General features: G+C 42.1%; 1 pseudogene; it reads right to left on the bottom strand.

Moving 5' to 3' along the window:
- Positions 1-507: 507 nt before the first annotated feature.
- On the bottom strand, positions 508-1,266 carry LOC148020127 (putative inactive purple acid phosphatase 29 pseudogene; annotated as a pseudogene).
- Positions 1,267-15,367: the final 14,101 nt, after the last annotated feature.

The raw sequence follows: 15,367 nt of genomic DNA, 5'->3' as shown, positions 1-15,367 counted from the left end.
GGCAAGCCATTCTCTCTCTCTCTCTCTCTCTCTCTCTCTCTCTCTCTCTCTCTCTCTCTCTCTCTCTCTCTCTCTCTCTCTCTCTTTGTCTATGGGGCTGTCTCTCGCTCCCTCTTTGTGGTTGCTGCTCTCAAAGCGTCGCCACCCTTTCGCACATTGTTTTGTCCTCGACACATTGCTACTGGCCCGTTTCTTCTTGCATCACAGCCATATCTCTCTCTCTGTCTATTCCGCAACTTTGCTGTCAATCTACTCTCGTACTTCAGAACGTATTCTCAAGAGCACGATTCAAGAATGAAAAGCACTCGATATCCAGCATATGCACCTCATCTATAAACAAGACTCCTGGTATTATCTCTGCTTTCCCCTCCTCTCTCCTCATGTACATGTCATCCATTCTCTCTCTCTCTCTCTCTGAGCCCTGCTTCATAATCATCTTCCTTGTATGGCGCCTTGTATCAGAAGCACACGCAATTGCCATTCGGCCCCCCTTTCCTCGCAGTTTACTCAGAGATTGGGAGAGAAACGCCACGAGAATATTACTGCCCGTACAATGAGAAAGCTTACATAGGGTAATATAGGCACCTTTGCACCCTTTGAAATGTCAATGTGTGAGGTATTACTACTAGTTGACGACCTCAATGACACAAAGACAACTCTTGCTCGTCTAGACCAACCAACTTTACCATATGCATGGTAGCCAACTCCTCCTCCATAAGAAACTTTTATATTTCCACGAAGGTTGCCACAAAATTCATTGACATGGTCATGTCCATTAAAGACCACAGGAACATCTCCTGCTTCATGTAAGGTGGACAAGAAGCCAGAGTTCACTTGTGCACAACCAATTCCCTCTTGCTTAACTCCAGTTATTGAGCAAAGACTTGCCAGACGTGTTTCAACTAGAGGAATGTGAAAGTAAGCCAAAGCAGGAATCTTTTCCATAAGTGCAAATGCATTGATTTTGTTTCGTTCCTGCAGTTTGATAGATAGCTCTTTAAACCATTTCTTTTGACTTTCTTGAATCCACCCATAACCATGTATCCTCTTCACCTTGGAGTAGTCCCCACTATCAAGCATGTAAAGATTTAAGACACTTCTTCTTTCATGCTCTGATCCTAATGGGCCTTGCACTTCTAAGTGGTAGTTACCAAATCCATCTATGTCAGTGACAAGTTTGTTGCTTGAATTCTCCATCCCCCTACCACCCTGTACATCATGATGTTTAACTTCTTTTGGATATACTTGTGACAAGGTGTAGTCCATGGTGGTGATGTATTTTTTTTAAAGCAAAAGAAGGATCGTTGAAATATGAAGAGACCACCACATGTGTTGTATAAGAGTATTAGTTGATGAGGACCATAATACTTGGTAATCATTCGTAGATAGATCATGATCATCAAGTTGTTTCCAAGTAGAAATCTGCCCTATTTCTAACCACTGCATATCTTGGATTGATGTTGCAAAATTTCCTTTGGCACCCTTTGGCACCACACAAGGATGAATGCACATATGACATAGTGTGTCCTTATAACCTTTAACACATTTTGGAATAATGAACATCAAACATGAAAATCTTGCTTTGGCATTAATTCACCAAAAGACTCCTCCATAAGCTTGTCCAAGATTGTGCTTCTTATAGGCTCCGTGTCTGTAGGTGGTACATCCAGTCTTCCTTTTGCTAGTAAGTCCCCTTTGGATTACTTCGTCTTTGCCAAGAGTCTATTCTCTTGAGTCTAATATCCAACACCTCCCCAAAGAAATCTCCATAATAATCACCAATGATCTAATGATCACCCTTTGATCATCACTGCAGTATTACTGTAGACAATAATCACAATCATGATGCTGTGTATTTTTCATAAAGAGTTTAATCCTTAGGAGGTAGGAGGTAGCATAACCAGTGAAATCCCCCCATCCCTTAGATTAATACTAAGATATCCTATCAACCTGTCAAGACCTTGCCAAGTCCAAAATTCCCCCGAAAACTCCTAATTTATAACAAGGTCCTATCTCCTCTAAGTGATAATAATCCCTACAAGAAAATTTTAAACAGTCATAGCTGAGATTCACTAAGTAAACCTATCAGATTTTGTCTAAAACTCCACCTTCCTCTCGTACAAGAACTTCCTTGTACCAACATCTCCTGACTAGACTGCAAGAACACGGCCTCCAAAGACAGCAACTACCAACATCGCATCTATAGTAAATTAATGTAAAAAGATGGTAGTAGGGTGTCACTTATATACAAATTTGCCAAAAAATTGTTGCAATAGATGGCATGTTTTTAGGTGTTGTCATTCTCCCCCACTTAATTGCGAAGTGTCCTCACGAGCACAGCTACATCACGAACATAGCTACCACAAGCACTGCTATGCAACTTCGAAGAAAAAATATACTCTCCCCCACTTAATTGCGAAGTGTCCTCACGAGCACAGCTACATGATCTGCAAAACCGCACATGGACAACTAGTAGACACTACAAAGGTAGAAAAATACTTATTGGTGTCATATTAAAACACAAACAATACAAACATTTCAAGTAAATTGTATAAAAACTTATGCAAACTAACATTCCCCTTACTCACTTGCCCCACTAAAGTGCATAACAGAGCTTCATCCATTGCATAGAATATACCAACTAGGAAGCTGTCTAGAGCCGCTAAACAACAATAATCCCTCGACGCAATAAATTGCCACACTACTATCCTACTAGAAATATTGCTTCTGAAATAGCCTCACTAATAAGATCGTTACTTAACAAAGAACCCAAACAAGGCAAGCTAATACTATAACACCAAATAGGACTCCTAGGGTTTAGCTGCTAACCCTCCATGTTCTACTGGAACAACTAGCCAATGATCCCTTGCTTCCAAGTGTCCAAAGTTTTGCTTTTAATTTTAAGTTTTAATAGCATTCTTTTCAGTATCAAAAGAGTATATACATTTATTCTCCTTCCAAAAGGTCCCACCCCAAAGAGATGCAAGGCATCGGACGTAGGGCACCCATCAAGGAAATCCCTACAGCCTACCAGAACCTCAGAGGCGATGGTTATCTTCTTTTGGTTTTTTTTTTTCAAACCCTACAGTCTCAGGGCGTTTTTTTTTTTTCTTTCTTTCTTTTTTTTCTTTCATTTTATTTTTTAATTTTTAAAAGAATAAATATATAGAATCTTGTGAGCTTATAATATTTGGATTGGATTTTAAGTAGTTTTTTTAAAAAAAGGATCAACGAGAAGGCTAAGAATACATCACTTAATTGAACGGTCAAACATTTCAGCTCAACAACTTTGCTCAAGGAATCTAATCTAGCGCATAATACTAGTCACTCTGCCTAGGCAAATGATAAGCAAAGAATACTCACCAGTTCAGCATCTCTCTTCCATGCTACTCCTAGTCAAAATTTCATGGAGAGAACCTTGTTGCATAGCTACCCTACATATCGCTAGAAAAGCGACTAAAAGATAGGGGAAAACTCTATAGGATTCCTAATCAGATATCCATACAATGGAATTCACTATGTTATACACACACATCACCCCCTGTTTAATCTCGTCCTAGTGCTAAATCCCATCCCTTGTGAGTGGACTTCATATATACGAAATTAGATATGTGTCATTCATATTTGCTTAAAATGTTTACTTATATTGCTTCTATAATTACTTAGGCTATTGAAATCTCTGAGTTAACTCAATCAATTTCTATTGTTGTACTTTGCCTTTATACCAAAGGAATATAAATAAAGAGTATAGATATGAAACAACCTGATTTGTACGTGGATATTGCAACTCCGAGAATCATCAAGAGAAGCATGCAACAATATGTAACTCAAAATCATAGTCAAATCTGCACATGAAACATACACTAGCCAGTACAATGTTAAAGGGTTAGATAAATAAATAATAAAACTTTCCCCTAGACAAAAGAATTGTCATATGCGCATGTCACAATTTTGATCAACTAGTCGATCGTAATACTTCCACTGCTTAGTTGTTTAGAGTAGTATAGTTCTCCACTTGATAACCATTCTTGCATATAGAACTGTCCATCTCACTAACTTAAGTATCCCAAACTCTAACACTGAAAGGAATACCCTAACCGTGCGTGCAAGCTAACTACCTAACTATGTGAAGAATGAAACTAGAGTGCACTAAAACCTAAAAAAGACATGAACTCGAAAAGTTTTTTTTAAAAGTTATTTTTTTATTTGTTTTTTTTAAATTCAAAAAAAAGTAGAAACCTAAAAAACTAAGAAAACAAAATGTCTAAACTAAAATCCTCAAATTCTCTAAGATCTTCTAGTGCAAATAATAACCCTAATCCGAAATCAGCATCACTATCTAAGTCAAATCTACTAACTAAACTATCAGCTATAGGATGCTCAGGAATAACCTCTAGCATAGGCACATCAGAGGTCATAGATCTGCTATCAGGTGCATCGCTAAGAACCTCCATCACATCATGGAGCGGAGCTGAAGCTTCATCATCATAGTAGGGCATAGGGGCCACTGGTAAAGCATCTAAAGAATGCCCCTCGGTCGCATCCATATACCAACATATATAATCCCAACATGGACATGGGACTCTAGTCTGCAAATCATGGTAAGATGGAGTAAGGTGGTAGACAATGGAACGATATCTCGCAAATTCTGCCTGCTCTCTACCTACCCTAGACTGACCAGCGCCACGCTCAAGAGAAAAAACACTAGTATAATCATGACGCTAGTAGGTATAACCAATCATATCCTGCATGGCAGTGGTACCATAGCGTCGAAAGTATGTGCGACACTGCCAACACAAGAGCTGAGCATGCACAAATAAATGCCACTGACAAGACCTACAACCGAATGGTGGATGGTACTGTAAACAAAAAATAATCACAAAAGAAGAACCACAACAAGCCTCTCCCCTCCGTGCATATAAAAACCTATCATGCGTCTGAAAACGTGGAATATCGTAAGGCCCGGCATGAATAGGATCAGAACTATCAGCATCAAGACGAGGGTAAAGTGCATCAAGACGAGGGTAAAGTGCATCCATCCACAAAAAAGCCATACCTGCATCCCATGTAAAACCCCCCCAAGAAAGAAAAGAAATCCAAAGGTAGATGAGAGCAGAATTTTGGTGCCGAGAATTGCTTAAAAATAGCTAAAAATTACGAATATCAAGGGAAAAATATTCAACGTCGAAGGCGGCGGCTCGATCTAGGACGATTTTAAGCGCCAAAGTGCTTTAGAGGCGCCCGAGCGACACTTCTTGATTTTTCATAAATTTTCAGATTGTCGTGTGGGTTGACATGAGTTATCGGCCAATGCGGGATGCCGAACCGGATGCCTAGGATTTTTCAGAGCTCAATTCGGAGTCCGGACGGGGAAATGGCCAAGAAACCGGTCAAGATGCGAAGAGGTGGACAAAATTTGGCCAAAATGGGCAAGTGACCCTTGGGAGCCCAACTTTTAATGTGGATGAAACTCTCATGCAAAAGAGAGATGCAAGAATCGTGGAGAGAAGGCGCCAGACCACGCCCGAAATTTGCGCTCCTATGTTGGTGGAGGCATCATGGCTACTGCACACAACCCCCCCAATTGATCATGGGGCTTCAATCCTCCCTAGATGCTGACTCTATCGTCGTGCTTCGCTCCTCCAATGGTGGTCTCTATGAAGAACTCTGAAATCAGTCTTTCTCTCTCCTCTCTCTCTCTCCCCTAAGGGCAAATTCATGTGGTGAAGAAGAAGAAGAAGAATGTATGACGGATGCTTGTCCAATGAAGACCGGATTGCTCCGTGGTTGAAGAGGAATGAAGATTGCTAATGGTGGACTGTCATGAGCATTAATGGTGGCTGAAAATCTGTCCCGAGGTATGGCAAATAAAAACCCGCAACCCGCAAAGAACGGTAATCTCATTTTTACAAAGGAAATTGATGTTTCATGCAAGTTGCTTTATGAATATTTGTTCCCATGGGATGATTATGCATTACAATGTTGTTTGCAATGTCTTCCAACTGTTTATGCTCAGAAAATCAGAAAATCATAAGTGTTGTGGATGAAATTAATAGTGTAAAACCCGTAAAACACGTGAAATATGGAAAAATTGGGTGTTTTTGAGATATAAATGGAAAATATAATAAGACACACCAACTAAATTTATGATTTTGCTGCAAATGAACCTAAGGGCCACAGCCCATAACTCATTTTGTATTTTTAGTTATTTAATATTGCAAAAAATACAAGAAAAATAGAGAAAATGGGGAAAAATAGATTTTGAGTGCTGAAAATTAAGGAAAAATAAGAACCATGTTTGTGGATGTATGGGGGGTCTGAAGTATGAGGTTTAGCCTCAGTTCAGCCCTAACTTTATGTTTTAGTGAGTTTTTATTGCTTTTCATACAATAAAAATGTGGAAAATGAACCCTAAACCTATGCACCATGCACAACCTAAACAAGTGAGGGGGTAGAGTATATAAAAGGTGTTTAAATGCTGAATGAAATGATGAAAAGATTGTTGGTTTTTATGCATACCATTTAGGTTGGTCGATAATTAAAAATTAAGAACCTAGTAGCACGAGGGTTTCTTGGTGCTAGGTTCATGCAACGCCGCATACGAGCGATAGTTAAATTCATTGAAAGAATGCTTTTGCACTAAGCACAAATGCTGATTTTCTTAATGAGCACATGGACATTCACAATTTGCATGAAGCATAAAATGATAAAAGGTATCAGACAATACCTCCTGGATGCATAGCAATTGCTTTCTAGAAGATCGTGACCAACGTTGAGTGAGTAAGGTTGTCCAAGCTGTAGGCTAGGCATTGGGTCTAGGGGGAAAGAAAGTGAGGAAGCATGGTATATCTCCTGGAAATACGCGAATCATAAAAGAGAGAAGTTTGTGTTTGTATGTGTTATATATGTTTAGCGACGCATCGATGGGCCAATCCCCCAGATGTAGGAGAGTCGCAGTGAGATAGCGGCAGTCAGCCGTGGGAGGACCTCCTATGTTTGTACTTTGTGCTATTTGGCAATGTCCTAGGGACTCCCTCTGAGGAGTGTTAATTGGATTAGAGTTGGACTACGAGACGTGATACAAATGCAAGATGTTTAAGAAGATGATGTATGTGTCATCCACGCTCCTGGCCGCGAGGCCGTGGGGTTGTCGAGCGCATGATAGAGGTCTGGCTAGTGCATGAGCCAGTGCCGGCCCATTGTAGGTCCCATCAGTGGTGCGTCTGCTGGGAGCCGCTTAGAAGTGGTGGTCCTCAAATCCTGGTTATCTAGGGACCAGTTAGCAGTTTATGTCAAAGGATACTGAGATTGACCCATTATTCATAGATAAGCATCGTCTAGCCGAAATCCAAAAGCAAGAGAGAGACGAAAGAGCTAGGCAACGTGCTGAAATTTTTAGGAGGTATTCCCCTAAGCATAGCAGTGCTGAACCCTTACGAGGGAATGTATCTAGTGGTCTTGGTGCCACAAGCCGTTCGTTAGGAGAAGGTGGAAGTCTAGTGCTCCCCTTCCTCCCATAAGCCAGTCTACATCAAGTGCAGGAGGTGTAATCCCACCGTCCCCTATTTCTAGTGCAAATCCAATTTCCTCATGGCGTAGCCCATTGCAATTCCTGCAGGAACGACGGATTTTCCGGCTCTAGGTTACCCGCTACCCATTTTTAATGGGCTAGTTGAGGAAGATGCGGAACTCCACATCAGGGAGTTTCAAAAGCTGATGTTTAACTGTCGCATCCAAGAAGAAGGACATTTAATGATGTTCTTCAACATGACTCTCAAAGGAAGAGCTGCCATATGGTATCATGGTTTAGAATCCGGAACCATATTGAATATTGATTCATTTTATGGAGCTTTTCGAAGGGAGTTTGCCCCTGAAAGGGGTGGGCAATATTGGTTGCATGTACTGAACGTGACCCGCCAAGAACCACATGAGGATATTCGTGCTTATGCAAAGAAACTAAAAGAGGTTTTTCGTAAGTTGGACACCTTTATTCCTATCCCCGCAGCTGCCCAATTGCAATATTTTCTACATGGTTTGGACTTTAATATCCAGTTGCAGTTGAGTAGTGTCCCTTTGGGGGATATAGATACTGCCATTACACGAGCACAAGAAGTGGGATCTCGACTACAAGTAGCCTATGCCTCTCGTGCCAATCCGAATATAGGTCTAGCATTGGAAAATAATATGGCGACGGCCAATGGCAGTAGTAGCCAAGGGATAGCGATGACTAATCCTAATGGGAGAGGGAACATGATGAAGAATGTGCCTTTATTACCAGCTCCCCCTAGCATGTCGATGCCTACGGGCAGTCAAATGGCTCCAAATGGTGGAGGCCAGGCAGTTAATCCTAATACCATGCATGTGGTTCAACAACCAGTGCCTAATCGAATTGTTAGGCCGATGGAACGACAGGGTAATGATCAAGGCTACGAGTCGAGTGCTTCTAATGTTCTTGGTGAGGTTAAGGACATGATGAAGCATTATACTGACATAATTACGGAGCAGTATCGACAAATAGCCGTTGATGTCAACTTTCTTAAAAAACAACAAAATTTGATAGGAAGTAGATACCCAGATGAGGGTGTACCTTCGAGGTTTAGCTGCAAATGGTGTGGTGGGCAACATTATCCACGAAATTGCCCAAATGTAAAGTGCGACACTTGTGGAAAATCTGGCCATTTAGCAGCCACTTGCTGGAGTAAGATTAGTTCCCTCCAGCGAGGTAGTCGGGAACCAGGGCCTGTTAATCATCGTGCGCAAGGAAATGATTCCTAGCGAGAAGACGGGCCTAAACAAATACTCCAACGACCAAAGACTACAGTGGAGGAGCTGCCTAGTGGTAGTGGGGTTAGTTTGATTGAGGCTGTGCGTGTTAATGACGCTGAAACCTCTAATCTGCGAGCTATCCTTACAAGAGGTCAAAAGGGTAGAGAGGCCGACAAGGATAAGCCTGTCGACAGAAACCCTAAACAGGGTGACAAAGGAACGCAAGTTCTGGATCCTGCCATGGAAGGAGGACCTCTGAAGCCCGTGGAGAGTAAAGTCGATGTTAAGAAGGATAATGAACCACCAAGGAAGAAGGTGAAAGTTAAAAAAGAGGCAATAAAGCCGGTTCAGCGACCTAAAGAGCGGATGGTTTGGCGTGAAAAGCGAACTCTACCGAACTATCATGAATTCGATTTGGCGAGCTCTCTTTGCGAAGTCAAGCTAGATGTGAATCTTTTATAGCTTATTAAGCTTTCCCCAGGAGTACGCAAGGAATTTAGAAAGATCCTGCGTATCAGGTATATCGTGGAACCTTTGGGTATTGCGCGAGTTGGTGATGACTGGTTCGAGTATGCTGAGAAGCATTGCCCAAGGGTTGCAGCCTATGTCGATAGGATATTAGTAGATTATGCCATTGTTGACATGGGATCATCTGTTAACATTATGAATTCTGAACTGATGGAAAGGTTGGGTCTTGCGATCCAGAAAGATACCTCCACAATTCTCAGAATGGCGGATGATAGTTTGAGACAGCCGGAAGGCTGCATCACTAAGGTCCATGTCACTGTTGCAAATGTAGAATGCATGTTGGACTTTGGGGTAATTTGTTTTGCAGGGCGTCCAAGTTACCAAGTATTACTTGGACGACCTTGGATCTTGCAAGCGGATTGTCAAGTGGATATACCCGCTGGTCGGCTGATATTCGGCAGAGGTGCTCAGTGCGTGGTGATTGATGCCTATCCTGAGTCCCCGCAAAGTGAGAGAGCTCCTCTATCTTCTACAGAATTGGAGACATTAGAATATTTATCTGCCAGTGAGACATCATCGAGTGATGAGTCCAAAGAGGGATCCACCATGGAAGACATCTATCAGATCACTTTGAACAAGCTGATAGAGGCCCAAGATCGTATAAGAGATGCAGATGTTATCGAGCTAGACCTTGGCATGCCAAATGATTTGCGGCCAATTAAATTAGGTTCCATGCTCAGTGTCCAAGAAAGGGAGGACTATGTGTCCCTAATTCAAGAATTCCGCAACATCTTTGCTTGGAGTTATGATGAGCTGAGAGGCATTCCTCCCAGCCTGGCTGTTCATACTATTCCTGTAAAAGAAGGTAGTTGTCATGTGCGTTAAAAAGTAAGGCGTATGCCTTTTGAATTAAGGGACGGGCTGTTTGAGGAGTTACAGAAGCTTCGGAAAGCGGGTTTGATTTTTCCTGTGCAACACACGGAATGGTGTTCACCCATTGTTATCAGGAAGAAGAAAAACAACCAGATCCGATCATGTGTAGATTTTAGAGAGCTGAATAAGCAAACGGTTAAGGATTACTACCCGTTGCCATTCATTGACCAGATTTTGGATCAATTAGCGAGTAGGGAGATATATTCGTTTATGGATTGCTTTGCCGGATATAACTAGATGGCAATTGCAGAAGAGGACAAGTTGAAAACAACTTTTATTACTGTCTTTGGTACTTTTGTGTACCATGTGATGGCCTTTGGTTTATGCAATGCACCTGGATCGTGGCAACGAACAGCAGATAAGACCTTTGGTGACATCTTCCCAGATGAGTTGAAAGTATTTATTGATGACTTAGGGGCCGCCACCGTGAGAGAAAGGTAGTTGATTATTTTGCGAAAATGCTTTGAGCACTGTAGACAATTTTGTATCACTCTAAACCCACGGAAGTGTGTTTTTGGTGTACCTTATGGGCTATTGCTGGGCCATGTGGTCAGTTCGGTAGGAATTGCGACAGATCCCGAGAAGGTCAAGGTCATAGTTGCCATGGGTCCACCACGCACTCTGAAAGAAGTTCATAGCTTTCTGTCTTCGGTTGGTTATTATCGTAGATTCATAAACGCCTTGGCAGAAAGAACGTTGCCGCTTACAAATCTATTGTCCTTTAGCTGTTTGTTTGTATGGAGCGACCCTTGTAAGGTAGCTTTCGAGGATGTGAAGCATGAGCTAGTAAAAGCTCCCGTTTTAAAAGCACCTAAAAGAGGTGAGGTGTTCTATATATTTTCAGCATCCACCATGCATAGTATCAGCTGCTATTTGGCCCAAATCTGGGAGGAAAAGTGGTATTATCCGATAGCCTTTGCTAGTCAAAAATTGGGCATTTCAGAGATCAATTATACCTACATGGAGAAGTTGTGTCTTGCGATGGTCTTTGGGACCAAGAAATTCAGGCATTATGTTCTCTATGAGAAAGTTATGCTTTATACGAAGGCGGAGGGGCTTCGATTATTGATGAATAAGCTCCAGCCGCCTGATTGTCTAGCGAAGTGGTTAATCACTTTGCAGGAGTTTGATTATGAGATCAGGAGTAAGCCACTAAGGTTATGAGGCATCCTGGAATGTCTTATGGACTTTGGGGAGCCGAAAGAATTTGTGGCTGGAGGTAGTGACATGGAGTCGTTATTTAAGATAGATACGGCGTCTATTCCCTCCTGGTATGCTGCATTAACGCATTATTTATCAACAGGAGAGGCTGGATCCGAACTATCTAAAGCTGAGAGAAGGAAAATTAAGCAGTAGGCATTAAAGTTTGCCTTGATCGCAGGTACATTATATCGGCAAGGGGTTGATGACATCTATCGCCGATGTGTGATGCCTAACGAGGTGCCATTCATTTTGGAAGAGTGCCATGATTCCGCTTGCGGAGGTTATTTTGCTGGACAGCTTACAGCACAAAAGGCTTTAAGAGCAGGTTACTGGTGGCCTGCCATCTTCCAGGATGCATTTGCGTATGTTAAGAGATGCGATATTTGTCAACGACATGATAGTCGAGAGAATAGGAAAAGACCACTCACCCCTATTATGGCGATACTTCCATTTGAGAAGTGGGGAATAGACTTTGTGGGTCCTATTACTCCGTCGTCGACTGCGCAAAAGAGGTATAGTATTGTAGCCACTGACTACTTCACAAAGTGGTCAGAAGCACGTGCAACAAGGAAAGATGATGCTAAAGAAACTGCTAGTTTCCTTTTAGAGCAGATAATATGCCATTTTGGTCCCCCGAAAGAATTAGTGTCGGACCGTGGAACCCATTTCCTGAAAAAGGTGATCAAAAGATTGACTGAGGCTTGGCAAATCAAGCACAATAAAACGACTCCTTATAATCCGCAAGCGAATGGGCAGGTTGAAAGTACCAACAAGCAGCGTGTGGGTATCTTGTCTAAGATAGTCTCTGAGAAGAAACGAGACTGGGACAGGAAGCTATATGTGGCAGTATGGGCGTATAATACCACGTTCAAGCGAGCTACCAGCCATACTCCCTTCAAATTGGTTTATGGGGAAGAGTGTGTGTTACCCCTTGAAATCGTATTGCCGACCATACGGTTTGCAATCAACCATTCTTTGGGAGATAAGGATTCCCTTTTTGAATGTTTCACGACTATAGCCCACCTGGATGAGCTGAAGTTGCAGAGCTTATTACACCAGGAGGTTGCTAAGCGTCGGATGAAGCGGTTGCATGACCTTAGAGCGAAAAAATATACCTTTAAAAAAGGCCAATTAGTCCTCTATTATGATGCGCGTAGGGAGTTGTTTCCAGGAAAATTGGAACCTAAATGGGATGGCCCCTACAAGATTGTTTTATGCATTTAGTTTAGGGCTACGAGCCTATTTTCCCTCCTTGGAAAGAAGCCTATTATTGTATATCTGTGCTATTCCAGGAAAGGATGTGTAGGTGCTACTATGCTTTATTTCGTTAGGCCAAGAGGGCCGATTTAGTTTTGTAGTGAAGTGTTTCATTTCATTAGGCCAAGAGGACCAGTTGTCTGTTTAGTGCAGATGCGGTTAATGGTTTCTTGTTTGAGTCCTGTGCTTGACAGATTCCTTGGAGCTGGAGGGAGCCTTTGTCGCGGCATCAACGCTTCTTGTGGCCCTATACACGTGATATCTTTCCTTTATGAGTACTGTGGTTGTTATGCTATATGTGGTTGTATACTTGTTAAGGGGTTTTTCGTTTCTTGTTGGGGACCAGCGACCAAGGCATGAAGTCCCAAGGTTTAGGTTCAGTATGTTTGAGGGAGGTCTGAGTAGTCGTTGCCTCCTGTAAAGACATTGTCAGGCATTGAAAGACCTGTTTTAGAAGGGAGTTCTAGTGACCCTGTTCTGCTAGCCTGCTAGGTGGCCATTGTAGGAGTTCCTGTTAGTTGTGAGGCAGTTAGAGAAGCCTGCGGAAGGAAAATAAAGATGATAAAGGAAAGAAACCCTGAATATCTGAAAAGAAAATTAATATATATGGAGGTGTGTAAAAAGGGGTTCTAACCCCTATAAATAGAAAAGAAAAGAAATAAAATCTTATAAGCAGTTGATCATTGCCTTGCGAAGGCCTGGTAGGTTCCTGGGGATGAGTCAGACCCGGGGCCGATGCCTCATCTTCCTAGGGGTGGCTTCTTGCTAGAAAAGAAGAAAGTAAGGAAGGTTGGAGCGAAAATAAAAGTGAGCGTCAGAAAAGGATTAAGTGTCGCCTTGCGAGGGCTTGGTAGGTCCTTGGGTACTGAGACAGGACCTGAGGCCGATGCCCTGTTCTCCTTGGGTCACTACGCTCAGCTCCCTCCTTTTTACATGTCCGAGTATGGAAAAAATAAAACCCTAAAAGAAGAAATGTGTTATAAGAAAATACTTCTTGATCAGGCTATAGGAGTCCTTGCCTAGTAGGAGCTCCTAGTTGTGTTAACCTTAGTTAGGTAGGTAGTTCAGACCACCACTTAGGGCAACCTCTTTGATAGGTTTTTTTTAGTTTGGCCGTGTTGGAACTGTTGGTTAGTGACTAGCTCCGGACCTTTTATCAGATTATGCTAGGCCTACTCCTTGTGGATGTCATGCCTTGGTTCTGTCAGGGGGTAGGGTGAGCATTGTGCTGTGTTTAATATGTATCTATTTTGTATCAGCTTGATGCTTCCTTTGGTTGTTTTTGTGCAGATATGGTGTGGGATCCGACGGGCTGAGTCACCCTATCCCGTGGTCGCCAATGAGAGAGAAATTTTGGTGCCGAGAAGTGCTTAAAAATAGCTAAAAATTATGAATATCAAGGGAAAAATATTCAACGTCGAAGGCGGTGGCTCGATCTAGGACGATTTTTAAGTGCCAAAGTGCTTTAGAGGCGCCCGAGCGACACTTGTTGATTTTTCATAATTTTTCAGACTGTCGTGCCGGTTGACACGAGCTACCAACCAATGCGGGATGCCGAGCCGGATGCCCAGGATTTTTCAGAGCTCAATTCGGAGTCCGGATGGGGAAATGGCCAAGAAACCGGTCAAGATGCGAAGAGGTGGACAAAATTTGGCCAAAATGGGCAAGTGACCCTTGGGAGCCCAACTTTTAATGTGGCATGAAACTCTCATGCAAAAGAGAGATGCAAGAATCGTGGAGAGAAGGCGCCATACCACGCCCGAAATTTGCGCTCCTATGTTGATGGAGGCATCATGGCTGCTGCACACAACCCCCCCAATTGATCATGGGGCTTCAATCCCCCCTGGATGCTAACTCTATCACCGTGCTTCGCTCCTCCAATGGAGGTCTCTATGAAGAACTCTGAAATCAGTCTTTCTCTCTCCTCCCTCTCTCTCCCCTAAGGGCAGATTCATGTGGTGAAGAAGAAGAAGAAGAATGTATGACGGATGCTTGTCCAATGAAGACCGGATTGCTCCATGGTTGAAGAGGAATGAAGATTGCTGATGGTGGACTGTCATGAGCATTAATGGTGGCTGAAAATCAGTCCCGAGATATGGCAAATAAAAACCTGCAACCCGCAAAGAACGGTAATCTCATTTTTACAAAGGAATTTGATGTTTTATGCAAGTTGCTTTATGAATATTTATTCCCATGGGATGATTATGCATTATAATGTTGTTTGCAATGTCTTCCAACTGTTTATGCTCAGAAAATCAGAAAATCATAAGTGTTGTGGATGAAATTAATAGTGTAAAACGTGTAAAACACGTGAAATATGGAAAAATTGGGTGTTTTTGAGATATAAATGGAAAATATAATAAGACACATCAACTAAATTTATGGTTTTGCTACAAATGAACCTAAAGGCCACAACCCATAACTCATTTTGTATTTTTGGTTATTTAATATTACAAAAAATACAAGAAAAATAGAGAAAATGGAGAAAAATTTGGAAAAAATGGATTTTGAGTGTCGAAAATTAAGGAAAAATAAGAACCATGTTTGTGGATGTATGAGGGGTCTGAAGTATGAGGTTTAGCCTCAGTTCAGCCCTACCTTTATGTTTTAGTGAGTTTTTATTTCTTTTCATACAATAAAAATGTGGAAAATGAACCCTAAACCTATGCACCATGCACAACCTAAACGGGTGAGGGGGTAGAGTGTATAAAAGGTGTTTAAATGCTGAATGAAATGATGA

This window comes from Lygodium microphyllum, chromosome 19 (genome assembly GCF_053477565.2).
Source record: "Lygodium microphyllum isolate KBCC chromosome 19, Lygodium_microphyllum_v1.1.10, whole genome shotgun sequence".
Lineage (NCBI taxonomy): Eukaryota > Viridiplantae > Streptophyta > Polypodiopsida > Schizaeales > Lygodiaceae > Lygodium > Lygodium microphyllum.
The sequence above is the reverse complement of the archived record's forward strand: the minus strand, read 5'-3'. Positions and strand labels throughout refer to the sequence as shown.